The sequence below is a fragment of the Eptatretus burgeri genome, chromosome 5, assembly GCF_056783735.1.
Source record: "Eptatretus burgeri isolate ZD-2024b chromosome 5, Ebu_testis_v1, whole genome shotgun sequence".
NCBI classification, from domain to species: domain Eukaryota; kingdom Metazoa; phylum Chordata; class Myxini; order Myxiniformes; family Myxinidae; genus Eptatretus; species Eptatretus burgeri.
This window is the reverse complement of record NC_140965.1, coordinates 83,235,182-83,254,689: the sequence shown is the minus strand read 5'-3', so window position 1 is coordinate 83,254,689 and position 19,508 is coordinate 83,235,182. Positions and strand designations below refer to the sequence as shown.

The 19,508-nt window shown below is 42.8% G+C and overlaps 1 protein-coding gene across 7 annotated transcripts in view; it reads left to right on the top strand.

Annotated features, from left to right (window-relative positions):
• The window catches only part of LOC147026850 (uncharacterized), a 94,963-nt gene that overhangs the window by 17,130 nt on the left and 58,325 nt on the right, over positions 1–19,508 (top strand). For 5 of the 7 annotated variants that reach the window (XR_015058528.1, XR_015058531.1, XR_015058529.1 and 2 more), the window contains exon 2: positions 5,642–5,732. The gene's annotated coding sequence lies outside the window, so the exon portion shown is untranslated. Of the gene's footprint in view, positions 1–5,641; positions 5,733–6,929; positions 7,213–16,964; positions 17,124–19,508 lie in introns of those variants that run through there. The other 2 variants (XR_015058532.1, XR_015058530.1) reach the window with 2 other exon arrangements.

Below are 19,508 nucleotides of genomic sequence, written 5' to 3'. Positions count from 1 at the left end.
CAAGACCAGGAGGTCGACAGCACCACGGTTTCTCCTGCCCCCCTGACGAGAGCAAGGCCAGCTCGTCCGACGCCGATCCAGGGACAGTTGCATCCACACCACGGTCCAGCCTGACCACCAGAAATAGCTACGTTGTGTGTGTGTGTGTGTGTGTGTGTGTGTGTGTGTGTGTGTGTGTGTGTGTGTGTGTGTGTGTGTGTGTGTGTGTGTGTGTGCTTGGCGCCTTAGAGGGTTTGAGATCTGTATATTCATTGGAATTGTCTGTGTTTTTCCCCACGCCCGATCCCACACCATCCTGTCGAATCGCCCCGGATCCCTCTTCTTGCCGAGTCTTGTTATTTCTTGTCAATAATAAAAACAAATAAACATCATCAACTCAGTGAAAAGTGACTCGTGCCACCTTCCTCGTCCCGTTTGCGGTAGAGCGATTAGATCCGCCATGTTTGGGTTATAAATAAATAAACCGCCTCCATCGTTTAGGCTCATTCTACGTTGGCGGGACTGTTCAAGTCCCGTGGACGTCACAATATAAATAGATGCAGTATATGCAGTATATATAGTTACAGATTTCAGAATCCAATCCAACGAATGCATGCAAACATTTAGGTCCTCAGACAGTTATTTCCCTAAATGCATGTGCAGGATAGACCCATCCCCATGTCTCATGGGATTCTAAATGTAATGCGTTGAGAGGAGTAAAGAATAGATTCTCTCTTATGGAAAGCTCCTTTTTCTCTTTGCGGCAGACGCATTCATGCACATGAAATAGCCATTAGCCCAATGGAGGCTCACCCACCTCTTTCACCGATGTTGGTCGCTCCTTTTTCCATCGACATTTGACACCCTGTTCAGCAGCTCTATGGACGCTAACTGGCTCTTTTTCGTATCGGGCTGAACATTGAGGTGATAATTGTTATTGACCTTTTATGAACGCTTCATGTTTTCGCTCGGTAATTCCGGCAAATGGCTGCTTTCTGCCGTTCATCCAGCACCACAGTCATGGCATGGTGGGCTGGGAATGATCGCGGGACGGGCACGTTGTCACGGGCAATGATATGCGAAAGAGCAGGGTGGATTTGGCCGGAGTCTGCTGGAGGCTCCGCCCAGACGGACTGCCTACAAAAGAGGATGAGAGGTTCGTTTTGTTATCACTGAAGATCACCACAGCAGATTTCATTCGATCTGGATCGGAAAAGCTCACCATTGCAGTTTGCAGACGATTGTTGATTACGACGACTGCGACAGGAAAATCCAAATATCGCACTCCTTCGTGAGTGGGGCCCCCAGTCCATCGGGACGGTTTGCAGCGGGTGAAAGGCAGCAGGGAGAGAGTTTATTTTGCTTCACCGTGCACTTTTTGCATTTTATTACGTAGATTATATTTATTGACACGAGGGTTTCAGGAAGTGTTTGACATTGAAAAGCGATGGAGTTGTTGGCCTCATGGTGGTGACCTTTTCCTGCAAGCCAGCAGCAGCATTGCCTGACCCCACATCCCAATATACACTTTATGACGGCCTTTGATCGTCTCAAACAGCCATGAAGGCCAATGTATAGGAACTGAAAACCTAGCTCAGATTCTGAAGTATCTCCACCCAAAATTTGGGCCTCTAGATGCTGCACTTCAGCCATAAAAGAATAACAAACAATCACACAACCAAACACACAAATACTTGAAATTATTTATAAAAATTTAGAACAATCCTAACCCTCATTTTCAAACCCAAACCCAAACCGAACCCTATACCTGACATTCAAACCCAAATCCAAACCTAATACTCTCTTTCAAACCCAAACCCAACCCGAAGCCTTACATTCAAATCCAAACCCAACCCTGACATTCAAACCCAATCCTAAGCCTTACATTCAAACCCAAACCCAATCCTAAGCCTTACATTCAAACCCAAACCCAATCCTAAGCCTTACATTCAAACCCAAACCCAATCCTAAGCCTTACATTCAAACCCAAACCCAACCCTTACATTCAAACCCAAACCCAACCCTGACATTCAAACCCAGATGTGTTGGACTACAAAGACTTCCCCATGACAAATGACCTTCACCATGTGAGTCTGGATCATTTTCTGCCAGTGGTTAATGGGTACCATATTCAGGGGACAACGTACAAAACAAACGGAAAATAGAAAACACCCAGCCCTCACATTAAAACCCAACCCCAACCCTCTCACCCCAAAGCCAACCCCAATTCCAAGATCATAAATCGTTTTTGCAGTTAAATATATATTTTATTTTTAACAGTTCAATATTAATACAAGGTGAATTCAGTCTTTGAACTCAACAAAGTTTTGTTTTTTCTTTTCTTCCAGTTCTATCTTGAGAATGAGGTTTCAGTTCTTTCAGGTTATGAAGAAGTCTAAGAGGGGGGTTGGGGGTTCCATCATAAATGTGTCCAAGGAGTTCTTGGGTCTCCCATCACTTTCTTGATATTGCTGAAAAAGAATAAATAAACATATTCCTTATCTAATATCGAATGAAATAATATATCATTTAATTATTTTTTTAATCAACTGCATTTACCCTTTCATCAAGCAAAGGAAGGTTGAGAACCCAGAGAGCCTTCTTTGTGTGACCCACTTACCAAATCTTCAAAAGAGAACCCACTTTGATTCTCCAAGGCAGAACTGTTTTCCTGATTTTCCAAAAAATTTGTAATTCTCCAAAGTAAGTCTCATAGTTTGAGCAATCAAGGCAGAACATTTCCTGAGCGAGGTAGGTCTCACATTGTGAGTCTTCAAAGCAGAACATTTTCCTGATTTTTCCAGAATTTTGTGGGTCATCAAGGTTAGAACTTATATGCTGGATCATCAAGGTTAGAACTTACATGCTGGATCATCAAGGTTAGAACTTACATGCTGGATCATCAAGGTGGAACTTGCATACTGGATAATTAAGGTGGAACTCCTTTTGTGGGTCATCAAGGTCGAACTTTCATGCCAGATCATCAAGGTGGAACTCGTTTTGTGGATCATCAAGGTAGAACTTTCATGCCGATCATCAAGGTAGAAATTGCATGCTGGATCATCAAGGTGGAACTTGCATGCTGGATAATTAAGGTGGAACTCGTTTTGTGGATCATCAAGGTAGAACTTTCATGCCGGATCATCAAGGTAGAACTTGCATGCTGGATAATCAAGGTGGAACTCCTTTTGTGGATCATCAAGGTCGTCCTTTCATGCGAGATCATCAAGATGGAACTTGCATGCTGGATTATCAAGGTGGAACTCGTTTGGTGGGTCATCAAGGTCGAACTTTCATGCTGGATCATCAAGGTGGAACTTGCATGCTGGATCAGAAATGTAGAACTCCTTTTGTGGATCAAGAGGGAACTCGTTTTTGTCTCCAATGTAAAACCCTTTCGCTGGGTTTTGGTCGTTCAAAAGGTTTTGCAACAAATGAATGATTTCACTCCCAGTTTTGGTAAGGACATGTTTGTTTCGTATCTCCAATGCAATTTTGTCAACATCGTCGATATTCGACTACAATGCAGGAGAAGATTGATGCTTGAGGGTGGCTGACACAGCTGTTAGTTCTGAAGTGCCTTCCTTTGCTCGATTGCAACCTTTCTGGCTCACCTGTAACCGTTTTTTTTTAAATCAGTGAAACGCTGATAACACGTATCATGATAACTGGCACCACGAGGTATATTCGAAAAGTCAATGCCGGCATGACTCCCGTCATGAAACTTCGCCATCTCACTACATTCACCATGAAACTCTATCCACTGAGACAAATATCCACGGTACTTACTCCATTGAACAGGTGTGAAGGTAGGAATCTCTTGTTTCCTGAAGGATGATATGTGCATGACACAGTGAGGGCGATTTTTCGGGGCACTTTTTCTGAAAGCATCATTGCGATGCACCCCTTTCATGGAGGTAGCCATTGCTCAATAAATCGAGCACTTTCCACAATACAGGCTGATGATTAGCTGGGTGTCAAAACTACTATTGTGCGTGACCAACTCACTCTGCCTGTGAGTGGTGACACTATAAGAAAATAGTGCTGAATGTTAACAGTGGGTACTCAGTATTGGACACAGTTCAAGTGCAACCTTTTTATATTGATGAGAAAATATATTTATGAAACATTTTTAAACATGGATAAGTAGCACCCCTCCAATGGAAGGAAACTGAACGAAAGCTCAGACTTGCTTAAGGCCAAAATGTATTCAACGAGGTTTGTGAGTGCTGTGATGGAAATAGTACAGCCCAGTACCTTCAGACCATCATCTTCAGCCCCTCTTTATCTCATTGCCATTCTGCTGAAGATGGATCTTTATCAGGGTCCATCCTGATCTTGTTTTTCGTTCAGGTGTCCATCCTCTCTCCTCAAGACGTACATCTTTCACCGAAGTTTCCTTCATTTCCTTTCGAGCAGAATTAGAAGGTGTATATTCCCTTCGTTCAAATCCACAAAAGTCCTCCTTTTGTACAGATTTCTGGCGAATGAAGAGTTTCAGCATACCGGGCACAGGAGAACAAGTTGCTCCATTCTCGGTTATGCCTGAACGTTGATCAGCTTCACTTTGTTCAATGGGTCTCCGACTCTTTCTGAAATGTTTCCGGCTAACAACGTTCACTTTAACATGTTAATTCTCTCGGGGTTCCTCATTCAATTCCCCGACATCTTTCACTGCATACTTTACTTCCTTTGGCTCATCTTCACTGTCAAACGTCACCACAGTTGTTTTCTCATGAAATTGCAATTTCTTTTGCTTGATGACATCTTTCTTCTCCTTCTGCTGTTCTTTTCCCCCAATTACGAGTGAGTGTTGTTTTTCACCAAATAGTTTACTTTCCCCCACACCCGTCACAGTGTGATCAACCTGCTCTTTGTCACCAATAATTCCTGCAGGTTCATTCAATAGATGTTCAATCTTTAGGTCCTGTTGGAAAGTCTCGATCCATTCAATTTCATCCATTTCCCGAGTTGGTTCAGTTTCATCGTTGCTGCAATCAGGGGTGATGTTATTTTCCAACTGAATCACTTCAGCCTGCATTATGTCATCTTTATTCCTCAACTGCATCGTGTCATCGTGATTCTCAATCTGTATCGTGTTGTCGTTATTATCAATCTGCTGCTCTGTATCCCTAATTCCATGTGAGTCTCGTTTGTCGCCAAAGACTTCTCGACATGGTTCAGTTTCCCCTTCTATTTCCCGTGTCACAGTGTGATCCACCACATCTATGTCACCAATGATTCCTGCAGGTTCATTCAATACAAGTTCAATGTTAGGGTCCCCTTCTGAACTCTTGGTTCCTTTAATTTCATTATTTTCCTGAATTTGTTCAGTTAAATCGTTGCTACAATCAGGTTTGATGTTATCTTCCGCTGAATGGCATGGATAACTGTTTCATCAAGCTGCATCGTGTGATCATTATGATCCTCCATAATCACTCCTCTTCTTCATCTGAAAAGTTTTCCTCAATAACAATTTCATGCCAATCATTGGACTTTCTGTCCTTGGATTCCTCATTTTGAGGAACTTCAGTGATTTGTGCTTCAGGTGTGAGCATCGTTTCACTCTCCTCTTCTGTGCTTTTTACAACACATTCAATTTTATCATTGTTCATTCTGTTTTCTTCTTCCTTTTTCTTTCCTTCATCCAATTCCTTTGCAGCATCACCATTGTTTCCTTCCTCTTGATTGCTGCAAACGTTGCATCTCCTTTTCTGTCTTCGAAAACATCATAAACTTCATAACCACACAAGGTGAGATGCATGGATGTATTGATCAGTACATCATACTAAAACTTTCTTGTACTCGGCATGCCAACTCGTCACTTAGCTGATGGGTTTAATCAAAATTCAACAATCCTACTTCTTGTTCAAAAGAGTAAATACTTGCTTTTAAAAGAGGCCTGTTTGTGATTGAACGGGGAAAATTTTTCTTCAAGAAAATCGATAATTACCTTTCTAACCAAGAAAATCGATAATTACCTTTCTAACCAAGAAAATCGATAATTACCTTTCTAACCAAGAAAATCGATAATTACCTTTATAACCAAGAAAATCGATAATTACCTTTCTAACAAAGAAAATCGATAATTACCTTTCTAACAAAGAAAATCGATAATTACCTTTCTAACAAAGAAAATCGATAATTACCTTTCTAACCAAGAAAATCGATAATTACCTTTATAACCAACAAAATCGATAATCAGCTTTCTAACCACGAAAATCGATAATTACCTTTCTCACCAAGAAAATCGATAATTACCTTTCTCACCAAGAAAATCGATAATTACCTTTCTCACCAAGAAAATCGATAATTACCTTTCTAACCAAGAAAATCGATAATTACCTTTCCAACAGCACCATTTATATATTATTATATGACAACAGAAACCCCTTCGAATGAAGCGTGATGGACACATGAACGGATTCTTCTCCTTTTAGTAACAGATGAGTGTGTGTGTGTGTGTGTGTGTGTGTGTGTGTGTGTGTGTGTGTGTGTGTGTGTGTGTGTGTGTGTGTGTGTGTACGTGTTTATGTATGAGTTTATGCATGCATATATTTATGTATGTGTGTGGAGGGTGTAAAAAAGTATACGCAATGTATTTTTATTTAAATAATATAACTACAATTATGCTTATGTCTGGTGTTGGCTTAATGGCTTGGGTGGTGGTCTTGGGATCATGGAATCCTTATTTCAAATCCCATTAGGTTGTTGAATTAATACCAGGTGGGGTTGACTGCCTGTGTCATCCTTTTGAGGTTGGCAAAACGAGTGCCAGCTTGCTGGTATCCTGTGTTGGAGTGGTGACCTGTCCAAGATTGTGCCCAATGGCCAAGGACACTGCTGAGGCAGGACCAATGTTCTGCACAGAGTATGGTCCCAATGGATGGATGGAATTGAGCATGTACAAGAGCATCATTTTACCACATTGTCCCCCTCTTTTTCAACAGACTTCGTCCATCGGTTCACAAGCTTCTGTCTGTGCTCAGGAAAAAGTTTTTGTCTGAGAGACGAGCCACACATGCACTGCGTCTGTTACTTGTTGGTCACTGGAAAAGTGGCACCCTCGAAAAGCGTCTTTGAGTGGACCAAAAAGGTGAAAGTCTGAAGTGAGCAGGTCACCACTAGACGGAGGATGCTCCAACACCTTAAAGATAAGTTACCAGAGGGTTTCCATGTATGGGCTGCAGTGTCTTCTTCTTCTTCTTCTTCTTCTTCTTCTTCTTCTTCTTCTTCTTCTTCTTCTTCTTCTTCTTCTTCTTCTTCTTCTTCTTCTTCTTCTTCTTCTTCTTCTTGTTCTTCTTCTTCTTCTTCTTGTTCTTGTTCTTGTTCTTGTTCTTGTTCTTGTTCTTGTTCTTGTTCTTGTTCTTGTTCTTGTTCTTGTTCTTGTTCTTGTTCTTGTTCTTGTTCTTGTTCTTGTTCTTCTTCTTCTTCTTCTTCTTCTTCTTCTTCTTCTTCTTCTTGTTCTTCTTCTTCTTGTTCTTCTTCTTCTTGTTCTTCTTCTTCTTGTTCTTCTTCTTCTTGTTCTTCTTCTTCTTGTTCTTCTTCTTCTTGTTCTTCTTCTTCTTGTTCTTCTTCTTCTTGTTCTTCTTCTTCTTGTTCTTCTTCTTCTTGTTCTACTTGTTCTTGTTCTTCTTCTTCTTGTTCTTCTTCTTCTTGTTCTTCTTCTTCTTGTTCTTCTTCTTCTTGTTCTTCTTCTTCTTGTTCTTCTTCTTCTTGTTCTTCTTCTTCTTGTTCTTCTTCTTCTTGTTCTTCTTCTTCTTGTTCTTCTTCTTCTTGTTCTTCTTCTTCTTGTTCTTCTTCTTCTTGTTCTTCTTCTTCTTGTTCTTCTTCTTCTTGTTCTTCTTCTTCTTGTTCTTCTTCTTCTTGTTCTTCTTCTTCTTGTTCTTCTTCTTCTTCTTCGCTCCCGTTAGGGGTCGCCACAGCGGATCAACCATCTCCATTTCGCTCTATCCTCCACATCTTCCATTGACACTCCAACCACCCACATGTCCGCCCTCACTGTATCCATGAACCTCTTCTTTGGCCTTCCTCTTCTCCTCCTGCCTGGCGGCTCCATCTTCAACATCCTTCTCCCGATATACTCCGCTTCCCTCCTGTGCACGTGTCCAAACCATCTCAATCTCGCCTCTCTCACTTTGTCTCCAAACCGTCCTACCTGCGCTGTCCCTTGAATATACTCATTCCTTATCCTGTCCATCCTCGTCACTCCCAACGAGAATCGCAGCATCTTTAACTCTGCCACCTCCAGCTCCGCTTCCTGTCTTTTAGTTAGCGTCACCACCTCCAAACCATACAACATAGCTGGTCTCACCACCGTCTTATATACTTTCCCCTTCACTCTTGCAGCTACCCTTCTGTCACAAATCACTCCTGCAACTCTTCTCCACCCACTCCATCCTGCCTGCACTCTCTTTTTCACTTCTCTCCCACACTCTCCGTTACTTTGGACAGTTGATCCCAAGTATTTAAACCCATCCACCTTCCCCATCTCAACTCCTTGCAACCGCACCATACCACCACCCTCACTCTCATTGACGCACATGTACTCCGTCTTACTCCGACTGACTATCATTCCCCTTCTCTCCAGTGCGTACCTCCACCTCTCGAGGCTCGCCTCAGCCTGCTCCCAACTCTCCCTACAGATCATGATGTCATCCGCGAACATCATAGTCCATGGGGACTCCAGTCTGATCTCGTCCGTCAACCTGTCCATCACCATTGCAAACAGGAAAGGGCTCAGCGTTGATCCTTGGTGCAATCCCACTTTTACCTTAAACCGGTCCGTCATTCCGACCGCACACCTCACCGCTGTCACACTGTCCTCATACATATCCTGCACGATCCTCACATACTTCTCCACCACTCCCGACTTCCTCATACAATGCCACAACTCCTCTCTTGGCACCCTATCATAAGCTTTCTCTAAATCCACAAACACACAATGTAACTCCTTCTGTCCTTCCTTATATTTCTCCATCAACATTCTCAAAGCAAACATTGCATCAGTGGTGCTCTTTCCTGGCATAAACCCATATTGCTGCTCACAGATCGTCACCTCTCCTCTCAACCGAGCTTCCACTACTCTTTCCCACAACTTCATGGTGTGGCTTAACAACTTTATCCCTCTGTAATTTCCACAGCTCTGCACATCACCCTTATTCTTGAAAATCGGAACCAATACACTTAATCTCCACTCCTCCGGCATCCTCTCACTTTATAAGACTTTATTAAACAATCTGGTTAACAACCCCACTGCCATCTCTCCTAAGCACTTCCATGCCTCCACTGGTATACCATCTGGGCCAACCACCTTTCCACTTTTCATCTTCTTCATAGCAGTCCTCACTTCATCCTTACTGATCCACCCCACTTCCAGATTCACTATCTCCACCTCTTCCAACCTTCTCTCTCTCATTTTCTTCATTCATCAGCTCCTCAAAGTACTCCATCCACCTTCTCAACACACTCTCCTCGCTCGTCAGCACATTCCCATTTGTGTCCTTTATCACCCGAACCTGCAGCACATCCTTCCCAGCTCGGTCCCTCTGTCTTGCCAATCGGTATAAATCCTTTTCCCCTTCTTTTGTATCCAACTTCTCATACAGCTCATCATATGCCTTTTCCTTGGCCTTAGCCACCTCTCTTTTTGCCTTTCGCCGCCACTCCTTGTACTCCTGCCGACTTTCTTCATCTCTCTGACTATCCCACTTCTTTTTCGCCAACCCCTTCTTCCTTATACTTTCTTGTACTTCCTCATTCCACCACCAAGTCTCCTTATCTTCCTTTCTCTGTCCAGATGTCACACCAAGTACCTTCCTAGCTATCTCCCTCACAACTTCTGCTGTTGTTGCCCAATCATCCCACACCTCTTTACCACCATCCAACGCCTGTCTCAGCTCCTTCCTAAATTTCACGCAACAGTCTTCCTCCTTCAGCTTCCACCATCTGGTCCTTGGTTCAGCCCTCACTCTCTTCCTCAACCTCACCTCTAAAGTCATCCTACAGACCACCAATCGATGCTGTCGAGCTACACTCTCCCCTGCCACCACCTCACAGTCACTAATCTCTTTCAGGTTGCATCTCCTGCTTAAGGTGTAATCCACCTGTGTGCACTTTCCTCCTTCTTCTTGAAATACGTATTTACCACTGTCATTTCCATTCTTTATGCAAACTCTACCACCATTTGCCCTTCCACATTTCTCTTGTTGAGACCATACCTAACCATCACCTCCTCATCCTCTTTATTCCCTTCCCCAACATTCCCATTGAAATCTGCTCCAATCACCACTCTTTCATCCTTGGATACACTCTCCACCACTTCATCTAACTCACTACAGAAATCTTCTTTATACTCCATCTCACACCCCATATGTGGGGCATATGCACTGATGACATTCATCATCACCCCTTCAATTTCCAACTTCACACTCATCACTCGGTCAGACACTCTCCTCACCTCCAATACCCTCTTGACAATCTTCCTTCAGGATTATCCCGACACCATTTCTCCTCCCATCCACACCATGGTAGAACAGTTTGAAACCACCTCCAATGCTCCTGGCCTTACTCCCCATCCACTTGGTCTCTTGTACACACAGTATGTCCACCTTTCTTCTCTCCATCATATCAGCCAACTCTCGCCCTTTGCCAGTCATCGTCCCAACATTCAGAGTTCCAACTCTCACCTGCACACTTCTACCCTTCCCCCTCTCCCACTGCCTCTGGACTCGCATTCCCCCTCTCCTCCTTCACCCAGCAGTAGCACAATTTCCACTGGTACCCTGCTGACCACCGGTACCGGTGGCGGTCGTTGGTAACCCGGGCCTCGACCGATCCGGTATGGAAATTCGTTTTGTTGTCCGCATAATGATTTGGCATAGGTTTTTATGCCGGATGCCCTTCCTGACGTAACCCTGGTCGCCTCTTACGACACACAGGGATATGGTACACCTATTCTAACCGGGGCATACACCGGGCCCAGTACAACTGGTACTCATTTTGCCGACCTCAGATTCATGGCAGGCTGAGTCAACCCCCTGGTGTTTTCGACTTGGTTTATATGTACATATATATATATATATATATATGTATATATATATATATATATATATATATATATATATATATATATATATATATATATATATATATACATATACATATACACATACACATACACATACACATACACATACACATACACATACACATACACATACACATACACATACACATACACATACACATACACATACACATACACATACACATACACAGACACATACACATACACATACACATACACATACACATACACATACACATACACATACACATACACATACACATACACATACACATACACATACACATACACATACACATACACATACACATACACATACACATACACATACACATACACATACACATACACATACACATACACATATATATATATATATATATATATATATATATATATATATATATATATATATATATATATACATACATATATGTATATATATATATATATAAAAAGCCTGGTGTTGGCGCAGTGGTAAGGGCAGCGGCTTCGGATCCAATAGGTCCTGAGTTCAAGCCCCGTTGGGCCACTGAATTAATACACCAGGGGGTTGACTCAGCCTGTCATCCTTCCGAGGTCGGCGAAATGAGTACCAGTGTACTGGGCTGGTGTATACCCCGGTTAAAATAGGTGTACCATATCCCTGTGTTGTCAGAGGCGACCAGGGTTGCGTCAGGAAGGGCATCCGGCGTAAAACATGTGCCAAATCACTATGCGGATCATACGGATGATCCGCTGTGGCGACCCCGAACGGGAGCAGCCGAAAGAAGAAGAAGAAGAATATATATATACATATATTAATTCAGTGTCCCAACGGGGCTTGAACTCAGGACCTTTTGGGTCCCAAGCCACTGCCCTAACCACTGTGCCAACACCAGGCATGTATGGGCTGCAGTGTGTGGATGCACAATGTCGTGCAACAATGCAACAACTTTTGACAGTTGCCCCCAGTGATTCCATCAAATAGCTGGTTTCATCTGGTCACAGAGCATTTCACAATAAGGGACGCTGTTTGCCGTTGTGCTCTCCTATTGATGGGGTTCCAAAATTGGGCCTCGTGAGCCCCAGGAAAGTGATTATCACTTTTCCAGCTGATGGTTGACTTCTGAACTTCTTTTTGACTCAATTACAAATGAAGAGGAAATAAAAAAATTATATGTACATGTGTGAAAAAATTACATGCCCAGACCAGGAATTGAACCAAGGTCCTCTGTAAAACCATACCAGTGTTCTGCCATCTGAGCTATCTGGACATCTGGAGAATTTTGTACTCAGCCTGTGGGTCACCCAGATAGTTGTACCAAAAGACAAAAAAACAAAATGATGAAACAGAGGAAAAAAAATTATGCAATAGACAGAAAATGTACCAACACGGGGTGCAAGAAATCTCTTCAGATTTAATAATATGATTGATAAACAGGAAGCAAATGGTTCCTTACCAGAGATGGACGCACTTTTTCCTTTTCTTATTTGGTAATGATCGGGCACGTTTCCACGCCATCAAAAATTTGATGAGTGTTTACGTGGCTAGGATTAGAATCACTCCAACTTGAAAATATTTCAGCAGGTCAACTTGTCTTTCAATTTGTTGAACCCATTGCTGACCATTGTCCCGGATGATCTGTGAGCATACGGACACGAGGAGTATGAGTACAAAAAACAAAGCTGTCCAAATGTCTGCAGTGGATCAAACACTTTGAAAATGTCTTTCAACTCTGAAAAATGTCACACTCTCACAATCTCTCTCTGAAAGGACCACCTGGAAAACCCTCCCTTCAACTTTCTAAACAATCCTCTTCAGTTTTACCATTGTGCCCTCCTCTTGATGAAGTTCAGTCATTCAAACTCCTGGGTCTCACTATCAGCCATGATCTTTCCTGAGCGAATCCCATTTCAAAGTTGGCCTCCAAAGCTCGCCTCCGATTTGTCGTACATGGTCCTTCCTCGCAACATCAGAAATGCTTTCCACCGACAAGACTTTCAACCTCAGCCTGAGTACAAAAAATTTTCCCTTCTAGGCTGCCGACTCTCCCTCACCCCTTGCTCAGCTTGATGCCATGAAAACCAAGGCCTTCATACTTATTGGAATCTCCTGCGATGAAGCTGGCTGAGTCTTTGGGTCGTCATTGCAGACAGGTCGGTGGTGTCTCTCTGTCTTCCACCATCTCCTTTGGGGTCTTGCACCCTCTGCCCTTTCTGTGCTTTGTCCACCACCAAAGATTTTGCAGGGCACTCACGGTCCACCATCAACCTCCTTCTGTTGAAACTACCTAAATCCAGGAGCACTGTTCACCTCCACTCATTTGTTCCATTTTTTTTTTCTCCCCTGTGGGGACCAACTTCCATATTCTCTTCAATCTCATTCTTCGCTCCATGTCCACAACAAAGCCGTTCACCACCATTTCAGATCATCCCTAATTCAAAACCAGTATCTTTTCTACCCTCGTTAACCCACCTTCCCCCTCCCCCCCCACCCCTCACCACTTACCCTACCCCACGCCAATCCCTCCTCCTTCCAAATTTCCAGTTTTCCCTCCTGAGAGTTTCCTTCTGCATCCATCTTGTCCACCCTATGCATCCTCTCCTGCCCCACAATGCCTCCCCACACCCATTGCTTGTCCAAGTCTCCCTCTATCTTTGAATTTCACTCTACTCTTCCTTTTGTCCTGTTGTGTTCTGATCCATTCAGTATGCTCTTTGTATTAGCTCTTCAACAAGCCTTGACTATGCATTCAAAAAATATAATACATTGAACTTTCTGATAATCTGTATCACATGTTCTAAATCTGAAAATGTCGAATAAACTGCTCTGATCGTCTTTTTATCCCTTGCTATACAGGGTGTAACAAAATTCTGGAATCATTGGTTAATTGTTTTTGATTTTTTTTTGTCAGGATGGTACCATTGAAATTGGTTACACTATGCAGGACAAAGCTGAACTGGTCCTCTTACATGCTGGAGGTTTAAGACAGAGAGAAACTTGTCAACAATTCCAACGCCAACCCACGATTCCAGCATTTTTCTACACCCTGTATATTCTGTCATCACAAATTTGATACTTTACCCGAGTCTTCGTGTAAACCACAACCACTTCTCCTTCCCACTTACCCGGTGAGGTATATTCTCAGTCCAAATGTTTGAACGCACTCGGTACATGGGTACGTGGTTCTTTCGTACCGGTTCACGGTGCGTCTTGGCCTCTTTGGAGGCGAAAAAAGCCAAAATGAGGTAGAGCAGAATGATGCAACATGGTTGTTCCACCACGAAAGCTGTCTGCAAATGAACTTGAACAATGCACTGAATGTGGGATTTATTAACCACCATTATGACGTCATAATGCTTTAAAAAAAAGAATGATCTCAGCCATTCCCCAATGTATTGCTGTCATGGCAACACAAAGCTTTTTAAAATGCTTCTCAATGTTAACCAAAATCGCAGGTCTTTAAGTTAAGTTTTTTTACATAAATGAAATTATGTCATGTGTCACAAGTCTCAGATCAATAAATAAATTAATATATATGAAATTATACACTGGAAACAGGTATCATTGTTATTATATGTTGAACGTTTATTTTGGAATTTTCTCATGGAGAAATAAATGTAATCATTCATCAATTCTAGAACTCACTTTCAGGTTTTATTTTGCCAGAGCGAAGAGATGTTTGAATATCAGGAACTTTATCAAAAAGGAAATTTTCGACACTGCCCTGGCCTAATGTTATAACCCAAATTTGGTAGCATTCTGACTGATCGGTCTGGAGGAGAATATTTTTTGAAGAGAGTCGGTCATTTTGAATCACCTTCCAGGAACGAGCTTTGCAATCCCCTTACCAGGCAGAAGCGGAACGTTGCTGCCACATTTCATCCAGATTGGCGCAGCGATTTGGCCGGATAAGTCAAAATAAGAGACGGAGGGATGGAGGGTCAGATGGACAGACGTTGCACAACAACAATACCTTATCTGGAATTTCAATTACAGATCAGCTAAAAATAAATGACAGAAGACAGTCAAGGCAGGTTCTCCCCCTCTCAAGTCAAGGCAATCAGGTGAATCCTCTCAAGTCTATAAAGTCAATCCTCCCAAGTCAATAAAGTCAATCAAGTCAACGTCTGACATAGTCCCTCTCCACCCTCTCCCACCCCTCTCCCCCTATCTCTCCCTCCTCCTTGTGCAGACTGTGTGATGAAGGGGATGGGGAGGGGGGTGATGGGAGAGGGTGGAGAGAGGAGAGAGTGTGGGAGAGGAAGAGAGTGGAGGGCGAGAGAGTGGGGAGAGAGGGAGAATTGAGATCTTGAAGTCACATTTTACATGACCTGGAATACATACAGTACTAGTAGTAAAGCCCGGCGTTGCTCGGGCAAAGCCCGGGCTTTCTTGCAAATTTCCTGAATAGCTGTTAGGGGTTAGCGGTTAGGGGTTAGGGTTAGCGGTTGGGGTTAGCGGTTGGGGTTAGGGTTAGCTGTTAGGGTTACGGTTAGCTGTTATGGTTAGTGTTAGGGTAGCTAACCCTAACACTAACCCAAACCCTAACACTAACCCAAACCCTAACAGCTTGGCGTAGCGGAGGTAAACAGCGCCCGGGGCAAAGTGGAAATTTGCGTCCCCCGTAGGCCTTAAACTTGAGTGGATTTGAATGGAAAATCCCATGAGGGATATCGATTTATCGATTTTTTCGAATATCGGAAGTGTTATGGAAAAAATTTATAGCCAATGACCTAAGTTGGACCAAAAGCCATAATCGTACCGAATTTGAATGGAATCGGTTGGAGTTTGTGAAAATGCATCAAAACGAATTTTGAGGGGCCTCTTAAGGAAGACAATAATATCATTAGTATATGTGCCAAATCTTGTTTCATTTCATGCAGTAACAAAAATGTGATGGTGGAACAAAGAAAGGGGCGTGCCGAAATATTAATATAGATTACAAACTATTTCACATGTGCATGGGCATGTATACACATATTATATGAAGGAAAGTCATTGTGTGGATTACACATTGTGTGGACCAATTTACCCACTGCTTCTCACCCTATGAACCGTTATTCCATGAAGTGACATCGAGGAAAAGCTCTCAAAGTGTATAAAATACTCCAATGACTCAACATCTCAAACAGCCTATGAAAGTCCAGCCTCAAACCAGCCCTTCTCGTTGTGGGGTAATTTTCACTCTTGGGTGTGGAGGTGAAAGGCGTTATCACTGGCACCTTAAAAGCAGTTGATTTGGGCAGATGGGGCATATTGGCATTGGTAGGCAGCTCATCTAGGAGGAAGCTTTGAGGCCCAATCCACCTCTGCCTTGCGGTTCAGGTTTTGACACCAAAGGCTAAGGGTTTAACTGGGTAAAGGCAGCAATCCTTCTTAAAAGAGGTGTCCTTTGCATTCGTTAACACATGGGTCACCCTTGGGTAAGGTATACTTCTCCATTTTAGCCTCCTGATCAGGGTTACATCAAGGCATGAGAACAGGTGGTGTATTGCCATGTCAGCAGCTGGCACATATTGCCAGTAATGGCTGCATGACCTTGATGGTAGACAGATGATTCTTTCATGAAGAACAATGGTTAGGATCACCCATATAATTATCTTGAGGCTCCTTCTGTGTTGTCCACAACCAGTGTATCAGTCCAACAAAAAGTCATTAACTCAACATCGAACTCACCTGCGGTCATACCTCTCAAGTTTCTTACCATCCTCCAAAGCCAGGTGACAGTTCGTCAAGTCTGTGTCTGGAACACATTCTCCTTCTGTACATTCACTCTGAAAGGATGGAGTCAGGTTCAACTGCTCTGGGAAAAATTGAATATTTTAATACGTACTGTCTTGAATGAAAAGACCAAGGTCTCCAATTTAGTCCAATTCCTCCTTTCCCTTCCCACCCTTTCCCCAATATCAGATTGTTCTCTGCATTTCGTGGACTTCTCACCCACAAAGGTTGAAAGGTTCCAAATCGATCTTGACACGTCCTCCATGAGTAGACACAGTGGCACGTGCACTGCAAACCTCAACAATTGTGCTTCGGCTCTTTCCTCTCCTCTTTCCTCACTCTTCTCCATACCAGGTAAGTCTCAGATATCTCCAACCTTCATCTTGAAAAATTTCAAAAACCTCCTTACTCAAAAGAAGGACTACACACTTTGTCTTAATGTCTGCTTTGGGTCTGTGAGATATCTCTCCAGTTCTGCAGGATGCACACATTTCACCAGCAAACATCTCCTAATGAAATTCTCGAAATCCAGAACCACTGCTCACCTCCACTCATTTATTCCTCTTTTTTCCCGCCTGTGGAACTACCTTCCGCACTCTCTTCAACCTCATTCGAACCCCATCAAAAGCCATGATCCTTTCTCCATCCGTTAAACCACCCCCACCCTTCCTACTTTGTCTGTTTCTACTTTGTTTTACATCCTGTAAAGTTATGGATGATTGTTGATTACTGTCACGCTCTAAAGCGAATTCCTATCAACCGACAATAACTGGCAATAAAAATCTTGAATCTTGAATATCTCATAAAGTTGAAGGAAGATTCGGACGAAATTGGGTGGAGAGGTTGGGTGTGTGAGATAGACGAAATTATTATATTTTGGTGAAGATCCGGATCCAGATAGTGTAGATATTTTATGTGATTCTTCACCATTGAGTGATTGGGCTAAAACTGACATGAAGCATGATCAGTTGATATCTCACATCGTTATGGATGGATTCAGGTGAAACAGGGTGGGTGCGTGAAGAGGACGAATTGTTTCGATTTTGGTGAAGATACAGATACGAGTGTTTTTTTTTTATCTTCCAAGTGATTCTTCGCCATTGAGAGATGGGGCTAAAAACGATATGTATCGTTTACTTCCCCAGCATGATAGTGAAGCATGATACTTCACTTCCAGAGTGAAGCATGACACTTCAAAAAGTTGTGGACGATTTGTGACAAACCGAGGTAGATGAGTTGGTTCGGTGACAAGAACCATATGATTCGATTTTGGTTCAGGTCCGGATCAAGATCCGGCCTATCAGTGCGATACTAAACGTAAACTGTTCAGCCTGTCAGAGGGATGCGCTCTTCCAAGAGCCGATATACTCGTCTTTACATGTAACTCCTGAACATGTTTTAAACTTTACATTGAAAACATACTTGGGTGGGAGGGAGGGTGAAGTACACCACGCTGCCTGGAAAAATAGTACCCAGGTATCTGAAATTATTTGAAGACCAACAGTCACCCATCGAAACATCAACATGGCTGGATACTTTGAATAAGATAATTTTTAATTTGAGAACTATTCACGACAAAATAATAGAAAGAAACTGAATTGTGAAATTATGATATGGGCGATATAACTCACGAGACGACCCGTGAACCCGATGGGTTCTTGTTGTGACAGTGGTTGATAAAAAAATCATTTCAAAAAAATAATAATAATAAATAAATAAAAAAGAGAGCTCCAGTGAACTCCACTGCTGAGGTTGTTTGCATTGATCAAATCCTCCCGAAGAATACTTGACTGAATCGGAAATTGATTTTTAAATTATTTTTCTTTTCCCGATTTGAAGGAAACTTGATACTGCACACCACAGGTGAATGACGAGTAAGTTGGGCTGAAAAGTTTTGCCCTATCTTGTACCGTTTTGGCTGTATTTCGGGAACATACATCCATATATATATATATATATATATATATATATATATATATATATATATATATATATATATATATATATATATATATATATATATATATATATATATATATATATATATATATATATATATATATCGTTGCGAATTCGCACCCGCCGGTGTGCAGACGACCACATAACTCGAATCGCGGCACGTCGCCCACCGGACGGACAATTCAGTCATGACCCTCCGGGAACTATCGCCCGGAGCCAGTCACGGGTGGGCCTTTCGACCTCACCACAATCGTGCCAATCGGCCACCCGCGTAGGATAGGGTTGTTCGCCAAACTCGACCTACCTAAGTACCCACGCGGATGGTAAACCGGGCGATCGTACCTCGCCACAGGTCGACTCCGGACACGAGCCGCTTGGGCGGCCCGTTCCGTACTATCGGGATAACCGAGCGGTGTTATCGTCAACCTGGATGGTTCAGATTAATTACCGGGATCTTGCACCCGCTACGAACCCTTTACGTGAAGCAGGATGGAGAGTCAATGGAGAAAAGACAAAGCGAAACGGGCACAGTTCAACAAGCAAGCATTTTATTACGCGACACACGGAAAGCACGTGTATACAGCCATACAGTCAAAATGCACATATAGCAATCAAAACAAAAGCAATGACGACGCAGAGTTAACACCGACTACGCACACACATGGCAACACTTATACAGTTCTACTTTACAGACGGCGCCAACACACATTTACTCAAAAGCAAAGGAAAGAAGCCACCCTCATAGACAAAGGGGCAGACGGGGCCCGTGAGCCT